The sequence below is a fragment of the Chinchilla lanigera genome, unplaced genomic scaffold, assembly GCF_000276665.1.
Source record: "Chinchilla lanigera isolate Chin_1 unplaced genomic scaffold, ChiLan1.0 scaffold00055, whole genome shotgun sequence".
Lineage (NCBI taxonomy): Eukaryota > Metazoa > Chordata > Mammalia > Rodentia > Chinchillidae > Chinchilla > Chinchilla lanigera.
Genome location: NW_004955456.1, coordinates 16,014,135 through 16,022,167, shown reverse-complemented (window position 1 = coordinate 16,022,167; position 8,033 = coordinate 16,014,135).

The following is an 8,033-nucleotide window of genomic DNA, read 5'->3' as shown; positions in this document are numbered from 1 at the left end:
GCTGAGGATGTAGCTTGGGCCACCCTAAATTCAGTCCCCAAAACTGAAAGGTGTGTGTGTGTGGGGGGGTAAATTAGGAAGATGCCTACATAATAAATGCTGTGTGTTTGTTTCATATTAAAATCTTAGAATTTTATAGCAGGGAGAGATCAAAGATCTTTAATTCAACTGCTCATTTTTTCAAATGATGGAACACGATGGAAATGGAAAAGTAATCTTCTCAAGGTTTTCCAGCTAATGATGGAAGACCTCCTAGGCCCCTTGATTCTCAGCCCACGGCAGTTTTTCTCCATCCCCGTCATCTCTTTTGATATGGGGCAGATCAACTTTCTAGAAAAGTCACTTTGATGCAGAATCTTCTGTTCCTGATGAAAAGGCAGGTAGCTCAGTCTTTCACGGAGAGGAATTGCCTTTCCAGCCAGTTTACTCAGAAGGTCTCTGGGTACAAAAGACTCACCTCCCACCACTTGGAAGTGCTCAGATGCTGGCGAGGATGTTCCGAAGGCCAGCTGTGACTCAGAGCTGAGTGGAGCTGCTTCCTCTCAAAAATAAGATCCCATCAAGCTGGGCGCATCTGAGAATGAGCTACAGCATTGATCCTTGCTCAATATCAAAATTGTAAGGTATTTTTAAAGCGTTGAGGCTTTTATTGGTTTAATAGCTGAGACAGGATGAAAGCAGTGGAAAGTGGGAAGAAATCTCTCACTTAGATACATTTTTATATATTTAGAAGGTTTTTGTTCAACACTGAACAAAAAAGTCAGAGCTTTATGAATGCGATGGGCCAGATTAAGCCCCCCTTTACCCCCCATCTATGTTGAAGCCTTAACCTCCAGTACCTCAGAATAGACTATATTTGGAAATAGGGTCTTTAAAGAAGGATGAGTTACAATTAGGTCATTGCAGTGGATCTTATGAGAAGACTGGTGTCTCCAGCTACCCAGGAGTCCAAGATAGGAGGATCACAAGTTTGAGGCCAGCCTGGGCAACTTAACAAGACCCTGTCTCAGAATAGAATAAAACAGTTTTTCAGAGCTGTGGAAATAGATTGGGGGTAAGGGTGCCCAGGATTCAATCTCCAGTACCACAAAAATAAGACAAAATGAAATAAAACAGGAAAACCAAACCAAACCAAAACAAAACAAAACAAAACAACTGGGGTCCTTCTGAGAGGAGGGGATCAGGACACCAACACACACACTAGCAAGAGGGAGGTGAGGTGAAGACATGGGAAGGGGTGTCTATGAGCCAAGGAAAGAGGCCTTTGAGGGCGTGAGTTTTGCCAACATCTTGACCTTGGATTTCCAGAACTTTCAGGAACTACATGTCCAGCCTGTGGTCCTTTGTTAGGACAACCTTGGCAAATGAATACCACACCCACTTTTACAATTACACAGAAACATCTCTACACAGTCCCAGTGAGTGCCAAGGCAATCACCTCTTCTGTTCCAGAACTTTCTGGATCGGATCTCAGCAATCATTACATTCCCGGTGCTTCCTTCCTGTGGTTCACTCTGGGTGAATGCCTTCTTGTGGCACCACTGTCTTATAGGAGGGACTAATGGAGTCTTTCTGGGACCCTTGAGTTAGTTCTCAAAGGAGGATTGTTAGCAGAAGAGCAAAGTTGGTCCCACAGCTCCTAGCTTCCTGTCTTGTAAAGAGAACCCTCTTGTGACACGTCCTCAGGAAGCTGTCACCAGAGCTGAGCTGGTGCTGGCCGCCTGCCCTTGAGCCCCAGGAACCATGAGCAATGGGGAGCTATTCAAAGTTGTGTGCAGGAGGGTGGCTCCATCAGACCTATGTCTTGGTAACAGCTCTTCAGCAGCAGTGGGGCAGGTGGCTGAGGGAAAGGCAGGCACATTCCCTGGTTCTGGTGAGGGGGAGTTGGGGTGGGCCTGGTGAAGGCAGGGGATGGAAGTTAGAAACTGGAGATCTGCAGTGGCTGGATCTCCAGGTCTTGCAACGGTCTGGATGTAGAGTGCAGGCGGGAATGTCAGTGACAATGGGCAGACGTCCATGCCCTGGGGACAGACTAGGTTTAATCAGAAAATCTGCCGTGCAGGAGGGTCTGACAGGCTGAGAGAGGAAGGTACAGCCCCGCTGGAGAGTGAGAAGAAAGTGAGCTTAGGGCAGTGGTGAGCCAATGGCCCGTGAGCCACGTCACTCCAGCAGCCCAGTGTTGGATCTTCAGGTGTAATTGCAGTGTTGGCACTTTGCAATAAGTTAGTGGATTTTGTGTTGCGATTTGGGCTCTCGGCCTCTAAAAGGTTCGCCTATCATTGGCCTAGGGCAACACTAGGAAACAGAGTGGAGGTTGAAGAATAGCCAAAGAGCCAGGCACATTGGTCCACTCCTGTAATGCTACCACTCTGGGAGGCTGAGACAGGAGGATTGAAAGTTTGAGCCAAACCTGGGCAGTTTAGCAATTTAGAAAGACCCCGTGTCAAAATAAAAACTAAAAAGGGGTGGGGGGGTGCTAGGGATGTGGTTCAGTGTAAAGGCCCTGGGTTCAAAACCAAACCAAACCAAACCAAACCAGACAACACCCACCCTGAGCTAGTCAATATGAGTCAATTCTTTCCTTGAATTTTGTGAGCATTTTCTTTGTTATTCTGAGACAAGGTCTTGCTATGTAGTTCAGGCTGGCCTTGAACTCACTATGTAGCCCAGGCGGACCTTGAATTTACAGTGATCCTCCTGCCTCAGCCTCCCCAGTACTAGTATTACAGGTGTGCACCACTGCAGCAGGCCAAATTTCTTTTCTTTTCTTTTTTGGTACTGAGAATCGAACTCAGGACCTTGTGCTTTCCAGGCAGGTGCTTGTGTCGCTTAGCTATATCCCCAGCCCGACAGGCTGAATTTCATGAGCACTTACACCAATATTATTAAACTGGAGGAGGCTGTTTTTTCCACAACAGCCCTCGGTTACAGCTGATCAGAAATACAGGAGTCCTGGTGCTTGTTTGTGCTGGCAGCTCATGCAGGAGAAATCTTGTGGGAATAAGTCTTTAACCTGGATGATTTCATGCTAACTCTGGGGAGTTAGCATCAGAATTGAATGTTATCATTGTATACCCAGTTGATGTTTGGAGAGTTGAAGAATTAGTTGATGTGAAAAACGTAAATTTAGTGTCAGAAATGTGAGCAGAGTGATATATTCACCTTATGCTATTCTCTTCCTCCTCTCCGCCCCCGCCCCAGGGAATTCTTGCTAGATTGCTCAGGCAGGCCTAGAACTTGTAATCCTCCTGCCCCAGCCTCCTGAGGCTGGGCTTAAAGATGCAGCACTGCACTCAGCTTTCTTAACAGGTTCTTCCAAATAGGTAAATGTTTGGTGGAACAAATATTTTTCTTTCTTTTATTTTATTTTGAGATGGTCTCACTATGTATTTCAGGCTGACCTTGAACTGACAGTGATCCTCCTGCCTCAGCCTCCCAAGTGTTAAGATTACAGGCGTGCGCCACCATGCCTGGCACAAATATCTTTAATGTTGATAAGAAAAAATTCACTTCTCAGGTTTTCTCTTTTACGTTTTATGCTCTTTGTGTCACACCTAAAAGCTTTTTGCCTATTTCAGGGTTTCTTAACCTCAATACAACTGATATTCTGGGTCAGATGATTTCTGTTTGGGGGCCTCCTGTGGACTGGAGGATATTTTTCAAAGCCAGCATTTCTGCTCTCTGCCCTTTGGGTGCCAGAACATCCCCAGCCCAAGCCACAGTAATAAAACAAGTCCCCAGATATTGACAAATATCCTCTGGTCGTGGGGTTAGGTTAAAATCATTCCTGGTTGAGAAGCACCAGCTAAGTCTCAGGTCTTAGAGACTTTTTCATATTTTTTCTTCTAAAAGGTCAGTGAATTCACATGATACAGTGAGTTTCTGATCCATTTTAATTTCATTTCTGTAGAAGGTCTGAGGTTTAGGTTTGAGGTCCAGTTTTTTGCCTGTGATGTCCAGCTACTCTAATGCCATTTGTTAAAAGATCCTCTCTCCTTTACTGATTTTCGTTCACACCTTCATCCAAAGCCAGTTGGAGATATTTGTAGGGTCTTTCCCTGGCTTCATTCTACTCAGTCAGCCTCTGCATTTGTCTGTGATTCATGTGTTTGTTTTTCTGCCTACCTGCATCATCTCCGTTACTGTAGCTACAAAGTAAGTCTTAAAGTCAGGTAGTGTGATACCTTCTGCTTTCATCTTTTTCAAAGCTGCGTTTCAGCTATTCTGGTTCCTTTGTGCTTCCATGTATTTTGGAATAAGCTTGCCAATATCTACCAAAATTCTTGCTAGGTTTTTATTAGGAATTACATGAAGTCTACAGGTCATCTTGGGAACTGACATCTTTCCCATGTTAAGTCTTGTGGTACAGGAGCGTGCATAAATTTCCTTCTCTATTAGAATTTTTTTGTCTTTTTGAGACAGTCTCACTATACAGTTCAGGCTGACCTTGAGCTCACTTTGTAGCCCAGGCTGTTCTCGAACTCACAACAATCTTCCTGCCTCAGCCTCCTGAGTGCTGGCATTACAGGTGTGTGCCAGCATGCCCGGCTTCTATTAGAATCTTTGAATTGTACAAATTCTGCATTGTTTTGTCGGATTTACACCTAAGTATTTAACTATTTGCATGCTTATAAGTGTTACTGTTTTAAAATGATGGTTTCCATGTGTTCGTTGCTAATATGTTGACATACAATTCATTTTTGGGTGTTGATCTTGTATCCTGAGACCTGGCTGAACTCACTTATTTATCTAGCTTTTTTTTTTTTTTTTTTTAGTACTAGGATTCATACCCAAGGCCTTGTGCTTCATCTTCACATTCCCGCTTGGTGTTTGGGTTGGGGCTGGGTTGGTGACCTGGCAGGTGTCTGACGAACTTCTGTTAACTTTGTTGTTTGTGTTTCTCATTTCCGTTTGACTCTGGGACTCCAGCAAGAGTTTTGAGCAAGGACGTCTCACACATGTCCGCACAGCTTACTCCCGGAAAAGATGTGCTGTGCTGTCCCCAGGAGAGATGACGAGAGTGTGCGCGCTGACCCCGCTGGCCTTCTTCCATTTATATCCTCTTCTTGCTGTTCCTGCATTGTGTCCTTTTGCTGTAATAAGTTTTAACCTAGAATATAGCTTCATGTGGAATCATAGGGGTCCCGTAGCTGTGTGGGGCCGCTGAGAATAGAAAGTTGATTTTTAAAAATAGAAGTGCAATTTTAAAAATAGTTACTTCTCAAAGTGTCTATTTAATATTGAGTAAGTTTTGTGATTTTCAAGGTATTGGCCCATTCTAGCCAAGTTAGTGAATTTATATGGGGGGAGTTGTTTTTATTGTTTTCCCTTATTAGCCTTTTATTTTGCAGAGTCTGTAGTGCTAGCTAATGCTTGCCTTTCTTTCTTTCTTTCTTCCTTTCTTTCTTTTTTTTTCTTTCTTTCCTTCCTTCCTTTCTTGCTTAGCACTTCCTTTCTTGTCTTGGCAGTGAGCTACGTTCCCAGCTCTTCTTAAATTTTTTAACTTTGGTTAGAGTCTCACTAAGTTGCTAAGTTGCCCAGGTTTGGCTGGAACTTGTTTTTGTTTTTTTTTCTCTTCCTTTTTGTCTTTTTGAGACAGGGTCTCACTATGCAGTTCAAGCTGACCTTGAGCTCACTTTGTAGCCCAGCCTGGCCTCGAACTCTCAACAATCCTCCTGCCTTAGCCTTCCTAGTGCTGGGATTACAGGCTCCTGGCTGGCTGGAACTTGTGGTCCTCCTACCTCAGCCTCCCAGAGCACTGAGATTACAGGTATGGATTACCATGCCTGGCTTCTATGTTACTTTTGTCTATTTCTTCTTTTTTTTTTAGAACCGGGAATCAAACTCAGGACCTCACACTTGCCAGGCAGGCACTTATGCTGCTGAGCTATATCCCTGGCCCTTCTATGTTACTTTTGATATTGGTAATTTGTATCTTCCTCTTCTTTTATCTTACTAGAGGTTTATCTTTCAAAGAGGACCTTATCTTTCTGTTTCATTTACTTCCTTGTTTTTATGTTTTTATTGGGTTTTGTTCTTATCTTCATTATTTCTTTCCTTATGTTTGTTTTAGTTTTTTTTTTTTTTAAGTTCCTTATGGTAGGAGCTTTTGAGTTGAGATTTTCCTGTAAACATTTAATGCTATAAATTAATTTCAGACACCTTTAGTTTTGTCCTACAAATTTTGACCTGTTGTATTTTTTTTTTATTCAGTTTAATTTTTTTTTTTCCTTTCTCCTGAAGAAGGTTCTTGCTATGTAGTTCATGCTGACCTTAAACTGACTGTGTAGTCCAGGCTGATCTTGAACTCTTGGAGGTCTTCTGGCCTCAGCCTCCAGAGTGCTAGGATTATAGGCATGTGCCACCACACTGGGCTGATGTGATTTTCATATTTCCCTGGAGATGTTGTCTTAGAACTATGAATTATTGAGAATTATGTTGTTTACTGTCCATATGTTTGGAGATTTCCTTAAAGTATTTTGTTACTGATATTTAGTTTGATTCCATTATGGCCTGAGGTCATACTTGTTTTGTATTTTAATTATTTTGAATTTATTGAGGTTTGTTTTGTGACCTAGGATATGATTTTGTCTTACTCACTTTCCTTGTCCCTGAGACACAACACCCAACACCCACAATCTAAAGGAGGAGTGGTTTAGTTTTGTTCACAATTTTTAGAGGATTCATCCCATAGTCTGCTGGTTCCAAGGCAGAAAGGTCATGGCAGAGGGTCTGGCAGAGGACAGCTGGTCATGTCATGCTAGCCAGGAAGTGGAGAGTAAAGGCTGGAGCCAGGGAAGAATATGCACCCTTCTGGGTCACGTGCCCAGTGACTTGCCTAATCTGACCAGACCCCACTTCCTAACAGGATGAATCCACTGATGTGTGTAGTAGCACAATTATTCAACCACTTTCCAAAAACCCAGCCTCTGAATACAGGAGCCTGTGGGCAGACAACCTAGATGTAAGCCACCACATCCTGTCTTGGCAAATGCCTCCTTAGGTGATCAAAAAGAGTGTGTATTCTGCTGTTGTTGAGTGTTGTATAAGTATCAGTTAGGTCCTGCTGTTTGATAATATTCAGGTCATCTATATCTTTGCTGATTTCCTAACTAGCAATGAATTACATCTATTGTTGAAAGAATGGTGTTAATGTCTACAGCTGTAACTATAGACTCCTCTGTTCATTTTTGCAGTTCTGTCAGTTTTGCTTCATTTATTTTGGAGCTCTGTTGTTTGTTGCATATACATTCAGGAATGCTATGTCATCCTGGTGGGTGATCAGTAGGTAACGTTGCTCTGCATCACTGGTGGTTTTCTATACTGTGGAATCTACTTTATTTGATATTAACAAACCACTTGGTTCCTTTTGATTAATATTTGTACAATGTGTCTTTTTGCATCCTTTTATTTTCAGACTATATATATTTATATTTGAAATGAGTTTCTTATATACAACATATAGTTAGGTCATATTTTAAAATCTAGGGGCTGGGGATTTAGCTCGGCAGCATAGCACCTGCTTGGCAAGTGTGAGGTTGATTCCCAGTACCCCACCACCACCAAAATAAATAAATAAATAAAAAAGAATAGAATAAAATTGGCTATAAACCTCTGTCCATTTCTTTTAGTTATATAATTTCTATTTCTATTTCACTAGTTATATACTTTCCTGATATGCTAGGGCTCAAGTATGCCATTTAAAAAAAATTTTTTTTTGTTTCGTTTTTTTTTGAGACAAGTTCTCACTATGCAGTTCAGGCTGGCCTTGAGCTTACTTTGTAGCCCAGGCTGGTCTTGAACTTGCAACGATCCTCCTGCCTCAGCCTCTCGAGTGCTGGGATTATAGGCATGCACCACCATGCCTGGCTGAATTTGTTTTTTTGTTTGTTTGTTTTGAGAAATATCTGACATCTGATTTATTTGTTTGTTTTGTTTTTCTTCCAGTACCAGGAATCGAACTCATGACCTTGCGCTCGCCAGGCAGGTGCTGTGCCGCTGAGCTAAGTCCCCAGCCCAATATCTGACATCTG